The sequence below is a fragment of the Pituophis catenifer genome, unplaced genomic scaffold (assembly GCF_029215685.1).
Source record: "Pituophis catenifer annectens isolate HBS135680 unplaced genomic scaffold, rPitCat1.0.hap2 SCAF_1, whole genome shotgun sequence".
Classification (NCBI taxonomy): domain Eukaryota; kingdom Metazoa; phylum Chordata; class Lepidosauria; order Squamata; family Colubridae; genus Pituophis; species Pituophis catenifer.
Window position 1 is genome coordinate 116,139,687 of NW_027256881.1, and position 20,049 is coordinate 116,159,735.

General features: G+C 36.7%; 1 protein-coding gene across 1 annotated transcript in view; it reads left to right on the top strand.

The window, feature by feature from the left end:
- IMPG1 (interphotoreceptor matrix proteoglycan 1) overlaps nucleotides 1-20,049 on the top strand; it is a 106,281-nt gene that overhangs the window by 15,479 nt on the left and 70,753 nt on the right. The gene's annotated exons all lie outside the window — the stretch shown is intronic.

The window sequence follows — 20,049 nt, forward strand, 5'->3', positions numbered from 1 at the left end:
TCCAATTAGGAACTCTGCTCAGATATAATGAGACAAGGAGGACAGCGAGGAAATGCTTAGCAGATGCTTTCTGCTACTCTTCTGCTTTCAGGTCACAAGGACAGATTTCTGCAACAGGAACAAGAGGCGATTACTATGTTGTAGGCAGATTTTGAAACCCCAAAGCCAATGCTCTTTTTGTGAAGATTTCTTCTGTTGTTTGTTAGTTTATTCGGGCTGCATATTTTTTTTTGTCTTACTTATATTTTGATTTATAGAACTTGGATTATTATTATTTTTAATGATGTGGTAGGTATGCATTTGTATGTGTGGCATTATCCCTCTACTCTAGCTATCTTCTGTCTTTCTGTCTGTCCAAACTGTTACAACAAATGAATATGTCCACAATGATTCTACTCTCAACTGCACAGAGCTGGAGAGAGCTTGGAAGAGAAACTAGAGAAAGAACAAAATAAGTTGCCCAATAGTGGTCATCTAATTGGGTTGGGTGTTTGAAAATTGAGGATAACACTACCAAGTAAGAACTTGACAGGCACATCTGCTTGTGACTTTCCTCAACTTTCTTTTCTACCAAGTCTGGTAGGACAATCCTATAATCTAAAACCAGGACAATCAAATTAGTCAATGTTCAAAATATCAGGAGTGGAACAATAGCGCTTAGACTTGTATACTTCCTCATAGTGCTTTACAGCACTCTCTGGGAAGTTTACAATGTCGGTATTATTTGCATATTGCCCCCAACCATCTGGGTCTTACTTTTACTGACCTCAGAAGGGTGGAAATCTGAGACAATTTTGAGCCTGCCAGGATCAAACTCCAGGCTGTGGGCAGAGTTTGTCCGCATTCCAGACACTGCATCACAAGGGCTCCACCACCAGCAAGTTGAGTAAAGGGCTCCTTGCTTCCTTTTGCTTTGTTCCATTTGCAGAGATGTCTTACTTCAAAGAGTTTACTGGATTCTGCATAGTGCCAAACGAAATATTCTAACGCACATTGATATATAAACTCGGATGAAGGAGTCAAAGTCCTGCCTTTTTAGGCTTCACAAGCTATTAAACCTCAGCCAATCAATATTTTGCCTTTTTGAAATACATAATTATATCTGACAGCAAGCCAGACAGAATATCTGTTAAGATCTATTAACAGTGATCCATAATTAAACATAGCAGTCACTTTAAAAAGCTACTGTCCCTTGGCAACATTGCTTGAGCTAAGTGTTTACCATTCTTGTTTGCTTCCACAATGGCAGTCATTTGATTACTTGTTTATTTTTATTATTATTAAATGAAAGTGTAGAGATGGTATTGAAAAATATATGAAGTAATCAAAAACCTGAAAAAGACATACCATCCAATTCTACCCATGACAGGTAAATCCAAGTGAATTCAATGGTTTTTATATCCAAGTTAACCTGCCATTTAGGCACACAACTTTGACATTTCTTTAAATCATCATTATAAATATTTTTATTTTGTGTTTACCTAACTCAGATGACATATAACAACAGTGGAAAAAGTGGTAAATAGGATTTTTTTTTCAATTGGAAAATATTGTGTTTTAATCATGCACATTAATGTTCACTATCTCTCTATATGCCTTCCATCCTTCCGAGGGCTGTAAAATTAGGACCCAGATTGTTGGGGACAATAAACTGACTCTGTAAACCACTTAGAGGGGGCTGTGAAGCGGTATATAAGTCTAAGTGTTATTGCTATCTGTACACACACGCACGCACACACACATACATACATACATACATACATACATACATACATACATACAAAGATTGAATTAGGGTTCTTTTAGGCATTACTAAATTAGGGAGTCAAATCTTTTTGAAGTTTTCCATGATAAATTTTGTTATGTTTTTTTTCACAATAATATTTTTTTCACTTCTTCATTAAATTGTCTTCTAATGATGGTGTCTTGGTGACAGAACAAGCATTTATCTTGAAAAGGAGATTTAGTGCTGCTAGAAAATCCATTCACTGTAGTTTCCGAGGTAACACTCCTTGACAATTCCTATGTTATACAAAAGATCAGAAGCTGCAAAAAATACATAACTTGGTCCCTGTTTTTTTCAGATTGGGCTCTGCCTGTTTCATTGTGGTTTTGGGCTTGACAGAAAACAATACATATTCCCATAATTATAGTGCTAGTTTTACTCTCTAGTGCATACAAATCAAAATAATCTACCTCTGTTGTTCACCATCATTCATTTGTTACTGCACAGCAAACGTCTTTATTTCCAGAAATGCAATGAAAATATTTGCTTGGAAAGCTAAAAGGGATACTCTTTGAGGTTACAAAAAGATAACATAAAATGAAAGGCAAATCGAAAGCTTTGTCGTTTTTGCTTCAAGTAACAATTTTTGTTTTCAGTAAATAATCTCAAACCACAAAGGCTAGTCAGGACAAGCCAGATGTGCAGGACATTGAAAACTCTATTTTTGTTTCTTTCTGATTTTCTAGAAGTTCTTCAATCCATTTTCAACCAAATAAAAATAACAGGGACCTATCAAAATTCTAAGTCTCAGATAAATTATATTTGGCCTAGCTGTATCAAGATGTTCTGATCTAGGCTTCCCAAGAGCATGAAGCAGACTCCTTGTCCTGACAAAAAACCCTTTTTATTAAGTTACTGTGAATTCTTCTCATTCACATCCAGCAAACTTTTTCAAGGGAGAATTTACAGTCATAGATCTTATCTGGCTTGGAGAGCTGCCAGGCTGATATCTTCAAAACTTTGCCAGGAGTCTCGGAGAGTCATGAACCAAGTGATCTAATTGTCTCCTGCAAACTCCACTCCCCTTTCGCTCCTCTTTTATTCTCTCTGAGAGGGGCCATTCATCGTCCATCTGTGGCCTTACTCTCAAGTCAACCCTTGTTCTTTAGCTGTTCCCTTTGTCTGGCAATTCTGTGCATGTGCACACTGGGAACAGGCTCCAGCTGTTCATCTGCCTCACTGATGTCTGACAACTGATAATTGGCATATGGCCCTGACCCCTCTCTGCCTCTGATGCAGAGCCCTCATCAGAGCCTTCCCCAGATTTCAGGACTGGCCCATGTTTCTCCCCAACTTCCTCACTGTCTGAATATGCTGCCAGCTCTGCTGGCCGCTGGTGGGCCACAACACAAGAAATGATCTTGCAAAGGCTTCAAGATACATTTATTTTTATTTATTTATTTAAGAAATTTATATAGTCACCCAACTCTGGGTAGTTTACAGAAATAAAACCTCAAATACAAAACCTAATATACCCCCAACCTCCTGGAGACAACATTCAAGCAAACCACTTTATGGACTCCATATCAATCTGGGATTTCCTAGCCCACTGGCAAAACCATGTCTTTGGGCCTTTCAGAAGAGCATCAAGGAGGGGCTAGTCTTAGCTCTGCAGGGATGATGTTCCATAGGTAGGGAGGGAGCCACCACAGAAAAGGCCCTTCTTTGTCCCACTAAGTGTACCTCTTGATGGAGGGAACCTGTAACATACCCTGCCTATCTGATCTGATCAGTTGGGTAGACGTAATTGGGAAAAGAGAGTCCTCCAAATAACCTGGCCCCAAGCCATATACAGTCAGGTCCAGAAATATTGGGACATTGACACAATTCTAACTTCTTTGGCTCTATACACCACCACAATGGAGTTGGAATGAAACAAACACAATGTGCGTTAACTGCAGACTGTCAGAAGCTTCCAAATACTTTTCAAGGGTAGCCCCATGTAAAGTACATTACAGTGGTCAAGACAGAGATGGCTAGGGCATGAGTGACTGTGAACAGGGTCTGTTGGTCCAGGAAAAGGCATAACTGAGGCGCAATTTGTGTCAATCACCCTTCTACTTCAATCACCATACCATCTGTACTCCCTTCTCTAATTTGGAACTGAATGCATCTCACATGTTGATTGCTCCACAGCTTTTCTGCCAAGGAATGTCATTCTTTGTTTGGACAATGCTAAGACAGCCTTTTCCTAGCTTTCAAATTGAAAAGCTGAACACAGTGCCTCGCTGGAGGGATTTGATTGGCTATCAATCCTCCTCATGCAATAACACACTTTCCTGCCATTGTCACTTGTCAGAGCTTCTCAGAGTAATATAAGCCACATGGCTTGAATGTCCAAAGGCACGTAATCATCAATAGAAGAAGACTTCTATTGTTTATTGGGGTCTACTAAAAAAAAAAAAAAAGGCTGACAGATGACACTCCAGAAGGTTAATAAGATGAAGGTAGTTCTTTCAGCTGGACCATAAGAGGGATTATGTCTGAGCAGCAGATAAAGAGCTTATTCCAGAAACAGACACTGCTCTGTTGTTCTTCTTCAAACTTTGTCACTCTCTCAGAATTATTACTCTAGCCCTACTTCCATTCTCTTGGCTTAGAAATGTTGGCTTGAGAATTTGCTCAGTACTTATATTCCACATCTGTTATTATACACTGGAGTAGAGGACACTGTAATATATATATATATATATATTTGGAAGCACATTTTCTAAAAAGTCAACTGGTAGGAGATTTGGGCATTTAACTCCCTTACTTTAAAGGGAGATATCTTGTTAAGTCATTCCTAATTCATTTTTCCGCATGACTACTCATGAAAATTGCGAAGGATATTTTTTTTAGGAGGGAAAAAAGCATGTGTTTCAAAACTGGATTAATGTGTCTTATAATTTGTTTCACACTCCAAGTTCAAGGAAGCAAAGGTAAGTGTGAATTAAAGTGTACTGTACATACGTTACTTCAACTAGGTGATGGAGGGGGAACAGAGAGAGAAAGAGAGAATTAGAAAGATATGGCTGTAGCATATGTTTTGTTTAAACTAAGATATAGTTGCAATAGAACCTAGGCTATTCCTATTTCCTGTTATAAATGTTAACATAATAAATAATTGTTTTCAATTGTTTTGAGTCTACAAAGCACAGAAAGGATGCCTTCATTTTAGAGTGCTAATTTTAACATGCATCAAGGCAATTACTTTTGATAAAAATGACTTCAGTTAAGAATTTTCAGTGAGAACCATTAATTTCAAAAACCAAAAGAGCTAATAAACATTCTCTGGAAAAGCAAAAAAAAAAAAAAAAATTATATCTATCCTGAAGTTTAATCAAATTTATTTTTAACTAACTTTTTTTTTCTTTGATTTCAATGTAACATTTGGGAATCGCTGTATACATTTAGATGAAGCATTTCTGATTAATAGAAATTGTCATGCTCCAAATTAACACAGAAGATTTAAGAGGAAATAGCATACATAAATGGGTACATTTATCAGAACCAAAGACATTTTTATTACAATACCAGTATTAAAAAGAAATATAAGGTCAATAGCAGTCAGAAGTCTGATTTCCAGTTGGAATTTAGTATAAATTACTGAGTTTTTTAATACCTGTAATGAGTTTAATTATGTAATCAATAAGTAGAAGATTTTTGTTGTGAGGAAAACATACGTATTACAAATCTTAAATTGACTTTTTAGACTATTATTTGTTGTTCTACCTTTCATTTCTAAATCAATATAATAATTTAATATTCTAAAAGTATTATTTTCAGGCAAGGGAAAAAAATGAATGCTTTCCTAAAGCATTAAGCAAAATGTAGCTATAGCTGTATGGCTTTTGCAGTTAAATTGGCATTTTACAAAAATTAAAATAAATTTACTCAACAAGGTCCCCATACAAATTCACAAAGAGAGCCCTTTTGTTTTCTTAAAGGAGCTTTATTCCAGTACTAGTTCTTCTTTGCATTTATCCAGAAATTGGAATAATTACAGGGGTTTACAACTTTTTATTATTCTACTTACTGAACTAAAAGCTTCAATCTCTCTCTCTCTCTCTCTCTCTCTCTCTCTCTCTCACACACACACACACACACACACACACACACACACACACACACCCCTTGTCCCTTATCCCTAACTCAGACTAGGCTAAAGTTCCAGAAAAATCCTATTGAAGTGGAACCATGCCTAGTGCAATGACCAATGCCATGTCTCTGTGATGGGTTCAAAGGACTACAGTTCCCATACAGTTTTAACTTTCTAATAGAATAACAGAGTTAGAAGGGAAGACTTCTAGTCCGGTTCCCTGCTCAAGCAAGAAAATCTATACCATTTCAGACACATCATTCTCCAATCTCTTCTTTAAAACTTTCAGTGTTGGAGCACCCACAACTTTAGGAGACAAGTTGTTCCACAGATTAATTGTTCTATCAGGAAATTTCTCCTTAGTTCTAGATTGGTTCTTTCTTTATTAGTTTCCATCCATTGCTTCTTGTTCTGCCTTCAAGTGTTTGGAGAATAGGTTGACCCCCTCTTTTTTGTGGCAGTCCCTTAGATATTGGAACACTGCCATCATGTCACCCCAGTCCTTTTCTTTAAATTAGACATACCCAATTTCTGCAATCGTTCTTCAAATGTTTTAGCCTCCAATTCCTTTCTAACTAAGCTTGATGAGTCCAAGATTAGGACTCTTCTTACACTTCCTGATACTACCCTACTTCATTATTATCCAATTCACATGAAATAATCTCATGTTTTGAGGACCATGCCTTGTTGAGTTTTCTTAAATGACTCCACTCTAGTATTTTTCTACACACTGCATAAATTATAAACTGCAAGACAAATTATTTTGCCTCAGTGGCCTGTTTTGAAGTGGTCTCATAAATTTAGCGTCATTCAATATTGTTCATATCTTTTACATTAACAATTACAATTAAGGAGGGAGGAAGGTTCTTATCTGAGTGCATATGGCAGATAGAGCATTATCTCATATTATTGGAAAGTATTTTCCTTCATCTGAAAACCAAAGTAAGTGTTTGTTTGGCATTCTGGAAAATTAATAAATATCTAAAGCTTCTTGACAGAAGTGATGACTAATCTCCACAAGATGAAGCAATAAAAATTCTTCTTTAAATATTTCGCGGATAAATCTTTATTTTTAGAAAAAGCAGAAGTATAACCAAGTCAGGTGGGAAAAGAGAGGGATAACGTTTTTAAAAATAATTTTCTTTTATTCTTTGCAAAAAGCCTTTGGTTGGTTGAATTTATAATTCTTCCATTGCATATATTTTAACACTGAGCAAAGTATACATGACAGCCTATAAAAATATAACGAAGAGTGTTGAATTTTGTCAGTTTATATTATAACTTGTCTGGATTTTTGAAACAGACTGGAAAAAGTATCATCCCCTCATTTTAAAAAATATGATTTAAAACATTTGATGCTTGACAGTGCATGCACACACATAAATAATCCCTCTCACTCATATTCATAATCCTTAACACTGGAATATATTTGACTTTCCCAAATTTAACAGCCAGTTCTAGATGTAGTTTGCCAGAAGTCAGTCTCACTGATTTTAATTTTAACAAACCTTTTCAAAGTATCTTTGCATAGGATTAAAAATTAAATGTGCTAATAGAGCATTGTCTTAGTTTGATGTACCAATAAAAGAGGTACAATTATTGCAGTGATTTATTTAGAGAAAAGATCCACATTTTCATCTATTATAACCTGGAAATCAAACTGTAATTTGGAGGATAGTTTATTTAAGGTTTTGTTTAGAGATAAGAGGTATATGGGAAAGAATGTATTTATTTGCATTTTAAAATTATTAGATTAAGGTTAAAACAGTTATGTTATCTGGCAATTTTTATTGGCTCTTTATTGACTAGATTTGAATGATGAGGTTTAGGGGATTTGTTTGTAGGTACAAAATGAGATACAAATGTCAAAGGAAGGAATTCACATGAGTTTGTTAGATCAAGTTTATAATAGATATGTTGTTATTTCTGGTAACCCTTAATGGACTTTTGCTGATTAGAATGGATGATGAGGCTTTAAAGATTTATTAATAGAGAATGAGATGAGATATGGAGTGAGCAGATTGTTGATTTTAAGAGATGTAGATAAGTTGTTAACGTTATTTATACTTGCTGGGATGAAGGGGAAAGTTATCTCTTTCTCTTTCAATTTTTCCTTGTTTTTCTTTGCCCTCTTTCTTTTTTACTTTTTATAGTTTATATTAATTGTATCTATTTAATGCAATCTTGAATAAAAATTATCACTAAAAGATAAAAAAAGTAATGTTCAGTGGGGGTCTTGGGAACCATCTGGATCATAAACCCTTTCAACTCTAACAATATGCTGGCCTTGGATGTACAGATACATAAATGTATGCGATGTTAGGTATTGATTATGTGCCATCAAATCACCGTCAATTCTTAGAGATTACATCAGGGGTGTCTAACCTTGGCAACTTTAAGACCTGCGAACTTCATCTCCCAGAATTCCCTGGCCCACCATGCTGGCCAGGGAATTCTGGAAGTTGAAGTCCATAAGTCTTAAAGTTGCCAAGGTTGGACATCCCTGGATTACATAAATAGATCTTCTCTATGTTAACCTGTTCCCAGCCTGCTCTTTCAATAGTGCATTCCTCACCACTGTAATAAAATCCTTGCTTCTGGTCACACACTTCCTTTTCCTTCCTTCCTCCCTTCCTTCCTCCCTCCCTCCTTCCTCTCTTTATTTTTTTTTTCTTTCACTTTTTCCAGTATTTCCCAACTTGTAAAAGCAAGAGCTGGAATTTTGCATAATGTGTCCAAAATATCATTTGGGCCTGTTCATTTGAGCCAGTGGTGAAATTCATTTTTTTTACTACCGGTTCTGTGGGCGTGGCTTGGTGGGTGTGGTGTGGCTTGGTGGGCGTGGCAGTGGAAGGATACTGCAAAATCTCCATTCCCTCCCCACTCTGGGGCCAGCCAGAGGTGGTATTTGCCGGTTCTCCAAACTACTCAAAATTTCCGCTACTGGTTCTCCAGAATCTGTCAGAACCTGCTGGATTTCACCCCTGATTTGGGCCCAAATGAACAAGCCCAAAATTCACATGAGAATTTTGGACTGATATGGTCCATTTGTTTTCTTGGCTATGTGTGGCCTTATCAGGAAACTTCTCCAACACCGGAATTCAAACATGTCAATACACTTTCTATGCTGCTTTTTCAAATCCAGCTTAAAAATTGAATTCAGTCCAATACTTAAAAGAAAAACAGGAAATCAAAGACCCCCACTAACAATGGCAAGGCAAACTACTGTTTATAAACAGAAAGATGAAAATAAAAATAAATAAACAGAAAAACTTTGAATATGCAAATAAACCAAAAATATGATTAGTCTATTAATTTAGAAAAAAAGAAATAAAAAATATTAGCAATAAAGTAAGAGTCCAAATTGTTTCCTTCCGGATCAGAAATAATGGAAGAATTAACAGCTTTTTAAAAGTACAAATTATATTCCAAGACTAATTTTGATGAATTTGCCATGAATAAACATTAAAAAGTCAAATATTTTTTAAAAATTAATGATCAACATAGGCAGATACTAAATACACATATAACTCTCTGCAAATTATATTCTTTATCCACAGTGGAATTCTTTTAACAGCTTTTCTATCAGATTAATTGTATTTCATCTAACCAGTTCTCTAACATAGAACCTATGAATGACCTTGAAATGTACTGGTAATTCATGGGGAATTCGATCTCTAGGAAAATAATTTGGGATATCTATCATATTCAGTAATTTATATAATTTCTTTCCGCAGTATTTTTAAAATCTTCACATCTTGTAAAAAACCACTAAATAGTAATAAGTAAAAACAAAACAAAACCTTACAGAGAACAAGAGATGACACAATCAAAGGTTCTTCACCCAGTAATGATCCAAATTAATAGGCTGTAGTAAAGTGGCTGTGTCCTAAATTATTGTTCATTGAAGATGCTGCTATTGGTCATGCTCTTTGTATCTATATTGTGGTGAGGTTGAGTAGTACATGTGTTTCAGTTTTAAATTAATCAATTTACAGTAGTTTCCAACCACACTGAACAATATGAAAGGATGTGATAATACTAAACATGATTGCCAGCTGTATTTTGCATTTTCAGATAAATGTTGAAAATAATGATATGCTTCCAATGTAATTTCAATTATGCTTTGCACTGAACGTGTAGAAAAATCTGCAATTTGACTCCCAAATTATTTTAAGCATGTTCGTTTTTCTTCCCCTGTTCCTCCTCTCTCCTGCAGTCAATCAATTCTATGTTCCCAAAAGCTTCTATGGAGATGTGGAGAAAAAGATTTTTAAGCCATGTAGGAGAAAGCACAAAGGGAATAATTCAGAAAAATGGGTTTGGCTCCTAAGATAAATCAAATGAACTAAATTAACTAAGTAGTTTTAATCCAATCCCTCACTTCCTATCCCAAACCTCTAGTACAACTTTTGGAAGAAATAAATGATTTTCCATTCAGCAATTTGCTTATTCCCTAGCAATACAAAGAATGATGGTTATTGCTTTCCAAGCATCTGAGCTCATGTGTTCATATCATTTTATATAAGTTTACATCTGTGACAGGTTTAAAACTATCTGCAACCCACTGGCAAACTTATATCATATTTCCAATAAAATATCAATTCCTTACTAATTTGCCTGCCAAAGTCCTTGGCTTTTGCAAATGTGCCAATGCTTTTTTACATGAGGTGCAATTATTTCTTTGAGTGTCATTTGCATCACACTTATTATCATTTTAATATGATGCAATATGAGAGACCCCCCCCCAAGGTGAACTCCTTTTGCAACCTGTAATATGTTTTCAAAATATTCTGATTCTGAATTTTTTTTTGATGAGACAATTAAGAAAGAGCAATGGAAGACCATTTATATACAGGTAGTCCTTGACTTACGACTACAACTCAGCTCAAAATTTATGCTATTAAATGAGACATTTGTTAAGTGAATTTTGCCCCAATTTACGAATTTTCTTGACACATTTGCTAAGTGAATCACTGCGGTTGTTAAGTTAGTAGCACGGTTCTTAAGTGAATCTGGATTCCCCATTGACTTTGCTTGTTCGAAAGGTCACAAAAGGGGATCATATGACACCGGGGACACCGCAACTGTCATAAATCTGAGTCAGTTGCTAAGCGTCTGACTTTGAATCACATGACCAAGGGGATGCTGCAACACTTGTACGTCTGAAAACTGATCATAAGTCAGTTTTTTCAGTGCCATTGTAACTTTGGATGGTCACTAAATGAACTATTGTAAGTCAAGGACTACTTGCATATGATAACTGCCGCAAAGCTGTTATAGGCACAAAAATGAAAAGACTTTGAAATACCCACAATGGAGGAATGGTGGAAAAGATACTGGAACTAGCAGAGATGGCAAAATGTTTGTTTAGCGAAAGCTCAACTACTGCATTTATTAGTGAGTAGAACTTTTTAAAAAATTGCTGGAAAAAGAAAAAAACAAACAAACCTGTGATTTTCCAATTTGAGGATTGGAAAAGATAGATAATGGAAAGAAAGAAATTATCATGGCTCCTTAGAGAGAGAGAGAGTAAAGTAATCTGTCAAGATCGGAAGCCTGTTCTTTGTAACTTTTTTTCTTTGTCTTTATTTTCTTTAATTTTTTTTAAAATTTTCTTCTCCGGAGACTCAGGGCGGCTTACAATGCGTTAAGCAATAGCCTTCATCTTTTTGTATATTTATGCAAAGTCAGCTTATTGCCCCCACAAACTGGGTCCTCAATTTACCTACCTTAGAAAGGATGGAAGGCTGAGTCAACCTTGAGCATGGTGAGATTCGAACTTACAGTAATTGCAGACAATGCTATCAGTCTGCTGAGCCACCAGGCCCTAAAAGAGAAATTTTAATTTCTCTCTGATCAGTCTGGGAAAAAATTAAGTTCTGATAGCTCCCAAGTTATACCGAAAACAAACTATCATTGAATATACAAAAGCCAATAAAATTATTCAGCAGTAGATAATTATAATAAGTTGGCATTTTTCCTCTGTGAATAGAATGCTAACACTGAGGGCTGTTGCTGGTTTCAATTTAACTGTAAAAATAAAATAGGTGACCCTGATGTTAAGTCGGATATTGCAAAGCATAATGCCTAAAAGAGGTTCCTCTGGAAAACAGTGAACACTTCAGTATCGAAATATGAAGGAGAAAAATTGGATGTAAATGTTAAGTGATAATGAAATATCACTGGAGTATGACAGATGCCTGCCTATCTACAACTGAATTGTAATGACAACATACAATATTTCCACAGCTGTCTTCAATGTGTAGAAAATAGCACAAATGCCTGTGCCAATTAACAGAATTAAGTAAAAGGGCAAAACTATTGTCATTGGTGAATAATATGTTATATGCAGATATAAGAAATGCAATAAAACCAATATATTAGTTTAGTTTATTAAATGTCAAAGATAAAGAGGTGGTGAATTAAGCACCTATGCTTCTGGAATTTTCAATGTTTATGTTGGGAGGAGGGGGCAATGGAAGTGATTTACTATTGCCTTCTTCCAGGATATTTTTTTAAAATTTCCCATTCTAATTTATAGCTGTAATAATTGTGAGAATATCCTCGAGAAACAGGAGGAGGAGGAGGAGGAGGAGGAGGAGGAGGAGGAATAGCAACAGACCAGGAATGGCTCAGATAAGAGGCAGCTTACCTCATAGAAGAAAGTGGGGGCTGACAAATGTCTCAGAAGGGACTCTCCCTGGTTTCTTGGACTGTAAAACTGAGAGGGAAGAGAAATTGCAAGATTCTGTTAATATAATCTTACAATAAATGTTGCATTAGCACTCGTGGCTGCTGGTTCTTGTCTGGATTACCTCAAAGCATTGTGAATAGTTGGACAGTTTCTCATACAAGAACTAACAGCATCTGTCTCTGGGTTTATTTGTGCAGAGATTAGAGAAATTGGTCTCACAACTGGCAAAATGCTATACTATTAAGTATATAAGAACTCCATCAAACAAGCACATCTGCCTATCCCAAGTTCTTGGGAAGAACTCAGTAGAATAGAATAGAATAGAATAGAATAGAATAGAATAGAATAGAATAGAATAGAATAGAATAGAATAGAATAGAATAGAATAGAATAGAATAGAATAGAATATCAGAGTTGGAAGGGACCTTGGAGATCTTCTAGTCCAACCCCCTGCTTAGGCAGGAAACCCTACACCATTTCAGACAAATGGTTGTCCAATCCCTTCTTTAAAACTTCCAGTGCTGGAGTATTCTTAACTTCTGGAGGCAAATTGTTTCACTGATTAATTGTTCTAATTGTCAGGAAATTTCTTCTTAGTTCTAGGTTGCTTCTCTCCTTGATTAGTTTCCATTCATTGCTCCTTCTCCTGCCCTCAGGTGCTTTGGAGAATAGCTTGATTCCCTCTTCTTTGTGGTAGCCCTGAGATATTGGAATACTGCTATCATGCTTTTCCTACAGTGGTAGGTTGCCCTCGGTTTGGACCAGTTCTACAGAACTGGTAGTAAAACCGGCGGGAGACTCCACCCACTGACCCTGACATCATCATAAGCAAACTGCGCATGCGCAGAAGCAAGGTGCGTGTGCGAGCAAAGCGAGCCCATTGCGAACCAGTAGTAAAGGTAAGTAGAACCCACCCCTGCTCCCCTAGTCCTTCTTTTCAATAAACTAGATATACCCAGTTCTTGCAATGATTCCTCATATGTTTTAGCCTCCAGTCCCCTAATCATCTTTGTTGCTCTTCTCTGCACTCTTTCTAGAGTGTCCACATCTTGAACTGAAACGAGACAGGCTTTTGTCCCATTGTGAAGATTGTGTTCTTGAATATTATTTTATATATCTCATGTTTCAGGATTACTGGCCAGAATTAAGCTTTGTTTACATATTGCACAACTGAATCTTGTTACAAAGTCTTCCTGGGGAAAAGGAATACTCTGATGCACAATTGAATGCTTCCATGGTCAAGATATCAGTTACAGAAACAGAACAGAAGGAACAGATTGACTTACTTTCCAACTCATGGGCAAATTCCATCTGCCTCCCCACAGCTCATGTTAGCTGAGAAGAAACTCCAGCTCCTTTATTCAAACTGGAAAAAACATACCTTATTTATGAGCCAATCTTCCAAGTACTCAGATGCCTAATGCTGTGGCCTGCCAGCGGCCAGCAGAGCTGGCAGCAGAGTTAGACAGTGAGGAGGTTGGGGAGGAATATGGGCCAGTTCTGGAGGCTGGGGAAGGCTCAGATGAGGGCTGTGCGTAGGAGGAAGAGGGGGGGGCCAAGGCCGTCTGCAGTTATCAGCTGCCTACAGAGCTAGACCGCAATGAGGCAGAGGAACAGCTGGAGCCTGTTCCCAGTGTGCGCATGCGCAGAGCTGCCAGAAGAAAAGAACAGCTAAAAAATCGGGGCCACTTGGGAGTAAAGCCACAGGTAGACGATGAATGGCCCCTCCCACAGGAAATAAAAGAGGAGCAAAAGGGGAGTGGGCTTTTGCAGGAAACAATTCGTTCGTTCAGCCATTCGGTTCAGGAGTGTGAAGATCTGTCCGTGAATCTCAGAGACTCTGTGCCAAGTCTTTCCTTGCACAGCACTGCATTTGGAAAATATTTACATGGCAGCTTTCCAAGCTAGATAAGGTCTGTGGTCATAAATTCACCTTTGAAAGACTGTTTGCTAGGCCTTTGCTAAATGTGAATGAGAGGAATTCACATTTGTTTAATAAAAGGGGTTTTGTCGGGACCAAACTCCTTTTGCTTCGTGCTTTTTGGGGAAGCTTAGGTCAGAACACCTAATCTCTAAACTACCTTCTCCCTTTCTTGCCTTTAAGACCCACTTGGGGAAGCTCCCTCAGTCTCCACTGATCATTAGAGGGGAGGGAAGATTTTTTCTTTCTCTCTTTCTCACATTCAGCCCTAGTTTAAGAAACTTCTTCTTTGAAGGTCAGGCAGACAGCAAATGCATTCTAGAAAGCCATACCAAATCCCTTTCATCAATTCTACACCCCCCATCCTGCCTATGAGTGTTTGAAGCCTGTTTGTATATCACCATTGCCAATTCCAGCTGCTCTTTCTTTAGTAAGCATAAAAATCACTCTAGTATGATCTATGGGAAATTCCACTGCCCGACCCTAAGCAGTTCACATTGAATCGTGAAGGTCAGGCAATGGTCTCCTCCAAAGTTTTCTGGCAAGCCACCAACAGAATACAGAAATACCAGCTGTGCTGCAGGCTGATCCACTGCTGTGGGTTGAGGCAAATTCTGTGCCAACTGTTGAGTTGGCTGCATCATGGCATTTTGTAAATTCGTTATTTATACATCCACAAGCTGATAGTATTGCAACAAAGTGCACAAGAGATAGTGGTGTGCCCTGAGGACTGGAAATTATCCAGTAACCAAAGTGAAATATTTTACTTCTTCAGAGAATGAGAGTTGCAAGATTGATGTCAGCCTTACAAGGAAGACCTGACTAAGAAACCAGGATTACTTTTATTGCAACAGCAATAAAAAAATTCCTTCTCTCTTGCCACCATTCTAGCACTATGCCATCATTAAAGAGGTGGGAAATTATTCATTTTCCTGGGAAGGATAGATTGAGAAATCCTGTTTTCCATTATAATCAGAGAAATTAGGAAAATCCAAACTTTGACCCCTCAGACTTTGTAGATGTTAAGCCTAATTAATTTCACAGGCATCTTGACCTTCGGGGTCTATCTGGACCTTGGCCTTCCATCTGGATGATATTGTTGCTGGAAATACTGGCCTAAATTGTCAGACTCTGCATGTGGTGGGTTGCCCCCGGTTCACACCGGTTCTATAGAATCAGTAGTAAAACCGGCAGAAAGCTCCGCCCACCGACCCCGACGTCATCAGAAGCGCGCGGCCCCATTGCGAACTGGTAGTAAAGGTAAGTAGAACCCACCCCTGTTTCAACCCCTTTTTTAGGACATGGGCATCCAACATAGCATCTCTGGTTGTCTAAAGCTCCTTCCTTGATAACCATTACCAGGCTCCATGCCCACCACTGATCTTTTTTAGGTCTACCCACCCTTAAAGAAATTAAAATGTGTCCATTATTTGATGATCCTGAAACACGCTTGATGGTAAATGAAATAAGAGCAAATGCATATAAGAATAGCTATTCCTCATGATACATATCTTAAATAAGCTATTTGAAGGTGGAGTAATTCAAAATAGGTCCATTAAAACTCTTGTTTTAAAAATTCAGTGTGATTTTTGTCAATTGGTAAAATGTGACCTAAAATTAAACTAATAGGATCAAGAGTTTTATTCATACTTTATAAACAGTATGGAAGAACGTGTTATATACAAGAGATTAGATACAGACAACCTGACTGTCCAGAGTTACACATGGCCCCCAAATCTCTTTTTATACACATGGCCCCCAAATCTCTTTTTATGGCTCCTGGAATCACTCACAAAGAATACTAAAAACATTCTAGCCATTTTTGAGATGATAAACATTAAAGGAAACTATGGAGTAAACCCTACAATAGGCAAAACATTATTGAAAGAAACACCATGCAATGCAAGAAAATAAACTTTGGAAACCAATCCCTCTTCCGGTACAAGATTTGATCCCTGGATGTATTTTCTTCCAGCAATTTGAAAAAAGGTCTTTTTCTATGATGTGGCATTTTGGCAGGACTGTTTTACTTCCTAACAGGCTCACCCGAGCAGTCCATTTAAATGTTTTGCAGAAGAAGAAACACCCTTTCAATGTACCCAAAAGTTATACTCGTCTATTCTAAGTTCACCTGCCTGATATCCCTGGCAAATATTGCAGTGATTGAAAAAACCACACAGCACATAAAGAGTTGCTGGTTCAAAACCTGGAAGGCCTTTATTTTAATTATTACTTTCTTTTCCACAACCAGCTAGTTTTTCCTAACTGGTTGAAGTCCTGAAAAAAAAATAGAAGTGCAAGATCCCACCATTTCATCGTTTCTCCAGATAATTGAGGCAAAACAGTTTCACACAGTGTGAACCCCTTTTACCTTAAGAAACTGGAAAAACAGTGACATGGTAAGCTGCACTTACTTTAAAAAAGAAAAAAGCCCAAAGGCTTTCAGCTACCTGGGGAAATCGAGTTAGGTCAGGAATAGAAAATAGTAATTTAAAGAAAAGGTTTCAAGCCAGCAACTTCTTACGTCTTATGCAAAACTTCTACCTGATGCGGTGTTTTAGAACTAACCAAAGGTCTAGAAGTTATTAATGTACAAAACATCTAATAAGAAAAGATTTTAAAAAATAAAGGCAGTGTTGTCTCTGCATGTAATAGAAAAGCTATTTTCTTGTATGTTACTCAGGGTTCCACTGTGGAATCTTTGGTGCTCTCTGAGCTTGGTTGTTTGCTTGCAGACATTTCATTACCCAACTAGGTTACATTGTCAGTGCCAGTGGGGTTTGCTCCCTATTTATATGCAGTAGCTTGCCTTGACAATGTCAGTGGGAATATGGTTTTCTTCTTGATTGTTCATTGATAAGGATATTGTTTTCTGCTTGATTGTTTGTCTGGTGTTAATCCCTGCTTGTCTAGGTATTGAAGATACAGAACAATTAAAACGTGGACCACACATTTTCTAAATACTTTTTATTCCAGAGCTATAATTGCACTCAACAATGAACTAAAGGGCCACCATCAGTGAGCTGTTGGACAGCATTACTTGGTCTGTTGTGTGGATGTTTGGGTGGTTTAGGGGTGGGAATTTGTGGTCGGTGGGGGTGTGTTTGGGGATTGTTATATGTATTGGACCTGGTCTTTGGGTGCTAAGTGAATTTTGTTGTATATGTATACTGTGTATATATGTACAATGACAATAAATTTATTGTTGTTATTATTATTATTATTATTATTATTATTATTATTATATTATGTTATTATTATTGTTATTGATGATGATGATGATGATGATGATGATGATGATGATGATGATAATAATAATAATAATAATAATAATAATAATAATAATAATAATAATAATAAATTGACTGCTGGAGAGGATGTATTCTGCTCTTTTTCTTTCCCTCTTAGTTTTTTTTATTATCTCTTTTGAATGGGTGTAAATGTGATTAATCTCTATGTGTCTATTGATAGCTGATTTGTCCTAAATGCCAAGCTTCCAGGAATTCCCTAGCATTTTTGGATTTAGCTTGGTCTAGGATGCTCACAGCTACCCAGCTGAAACTATAGTTGAATCTGTCCATGTGTTGTGAGATTATAGAGGTTTTGATGTACAGTATCTTATGATTGCTAGTTGGTGTTCATGGTTGCACTTTATTAGTCTTCTGCTTGCCTGCCTACATAGTGGCTGTTACAGTTTTTACACTGTACAGATAGTCCTCAACTTATGACCGGTCACTTAATGATCACATTTTGGGTGCTTGAGAACTGGCTCACTTTTACAGCCATTTGCAGCATTCCATAGCCATGTGATCATGATAGAGAGATGAGAGAGACAGAGGGAGGGAGGGAGAGAAGGAGGGAGGGAGGGAGAGAAGGAGGGAGGGAGGGAGAGAGAGAGAGAGAGATGAGAAGGAGGGTTTATGTTATCTGCAGTGAGGACTGAATATCTTGTGAGCTGTTGTCAAAATGTCTCAGTTCCAGACTTGTTTTTCTTAAACTGATTTGAAATTAAGCTGCCATGAATACAGGACAAGCGAGCCTAAATGACGTATGCAAATGTCCCTCACACACTTTTTTTCACATTGCTTGAGGCTTCTAATGAAATTTAGGATGGGGTACAGAAACTAAGGTGATGAATTATCTCATTTTGAAAGACAACTTTTAATATATTGCTGAACGTGCCTTTTCTTTCCCTTTTCTTTGTTGGCTAAAGTTCAATTCAGTTATTTCCAGATTGTCAGGATGAAGCATCTTTCCCTTTTTATTTTCTTTTAATTTATCTAATATAAAGTGACACAATAATTATTGTTTATGGCATGGGTACAAGCTTAATTTTATAGAAGAAAAGGCACTGATGTGACTCAACTAAATATTTAGCTCTTGATTTTCCTGATATTCTAATTCCCTTATATACTGTACTTGATCTTTTAAAAAAATATTTCTTTTCCTTTGATAAACCCATTTTTCCCCCCAATACTGTTGTCATCTATAGTCAGACATCAGTAATCAAATTGTACACATGCTGTTGGTTTCTTAGAATAATTATTTGTGCTTTAGAAAGCTTTACAAATACATTTCACCATTTCTTTTTTAATCCTGGTTAGTGGTGAAATAAGCATATATGAAGAGATGACAGATGCTAGGTGATAGACAGACAGACAGACAGACAGACAGACAGACAGACAGACAGATAGATAGACAGACAGACAGACAGACAGATAGATGCCAGAAGAGAAAGGCATATTATTTCTGAGGAACCTTGACATTTAAAATTAATATTATAATTCTGTTAAACTTCAATGAATAATATTTACAACATAAGTACTTAACTGTTCTTTTATTATCTTCACAAAAGTGGAAAGCTTTTTTCAATTTAATGAAATATAAAACCTTCAGTATTTCTAATCTTAGTTTAAGGAAAATAAATTAATTACAGTGTCCTGTAAGTTATGTCAGGCATAGAATCTAGATTTGATAAATTTATTTGCACTCTTTTAATGCTGTTTACATTTTGACAAATCCTGTATTTTGTGCAAGAGTAATTTTATCCCATTGTCTCTATATTTTATTATTTAATAAAGACTATTTTTGGAAACAAAAAGAAACAGCATAAGGAAATGTAACATATGTTACAGCATTTAGAAATACACTTGTAAACTTTCCCCACGCTTTCTTGGCATTTGGAAACAAGCAGTTTCAAATCTTTTTTTAAAAAAATTGGAGTCATAGAGTCAATTCCAGTGGAATTTCCATAAATTATAAACTAATTCATCCCACATCAACAACAAATTAAAAATACATTTCTCCAATGTACAAATTGTAGACTTTCTATCATTATTCCCATTATTTCATGCAACTGGACATTTTCACTCTCTTGTTCCCCATCCCACGACCTTTCCATTTCTGTCATATTACCAGACATGAAACCAGACCAGATCAGCTAATTCTATTGCAAAGCTACCTTAACAGAATCTTGCAAGTCTGAAAGTAAAATTTTCCACTGTCACCTTTAAAAGCCTAATAACTGAGGGAGGGTCTGTTCTTTGAATCTTGCTCCACCCTCT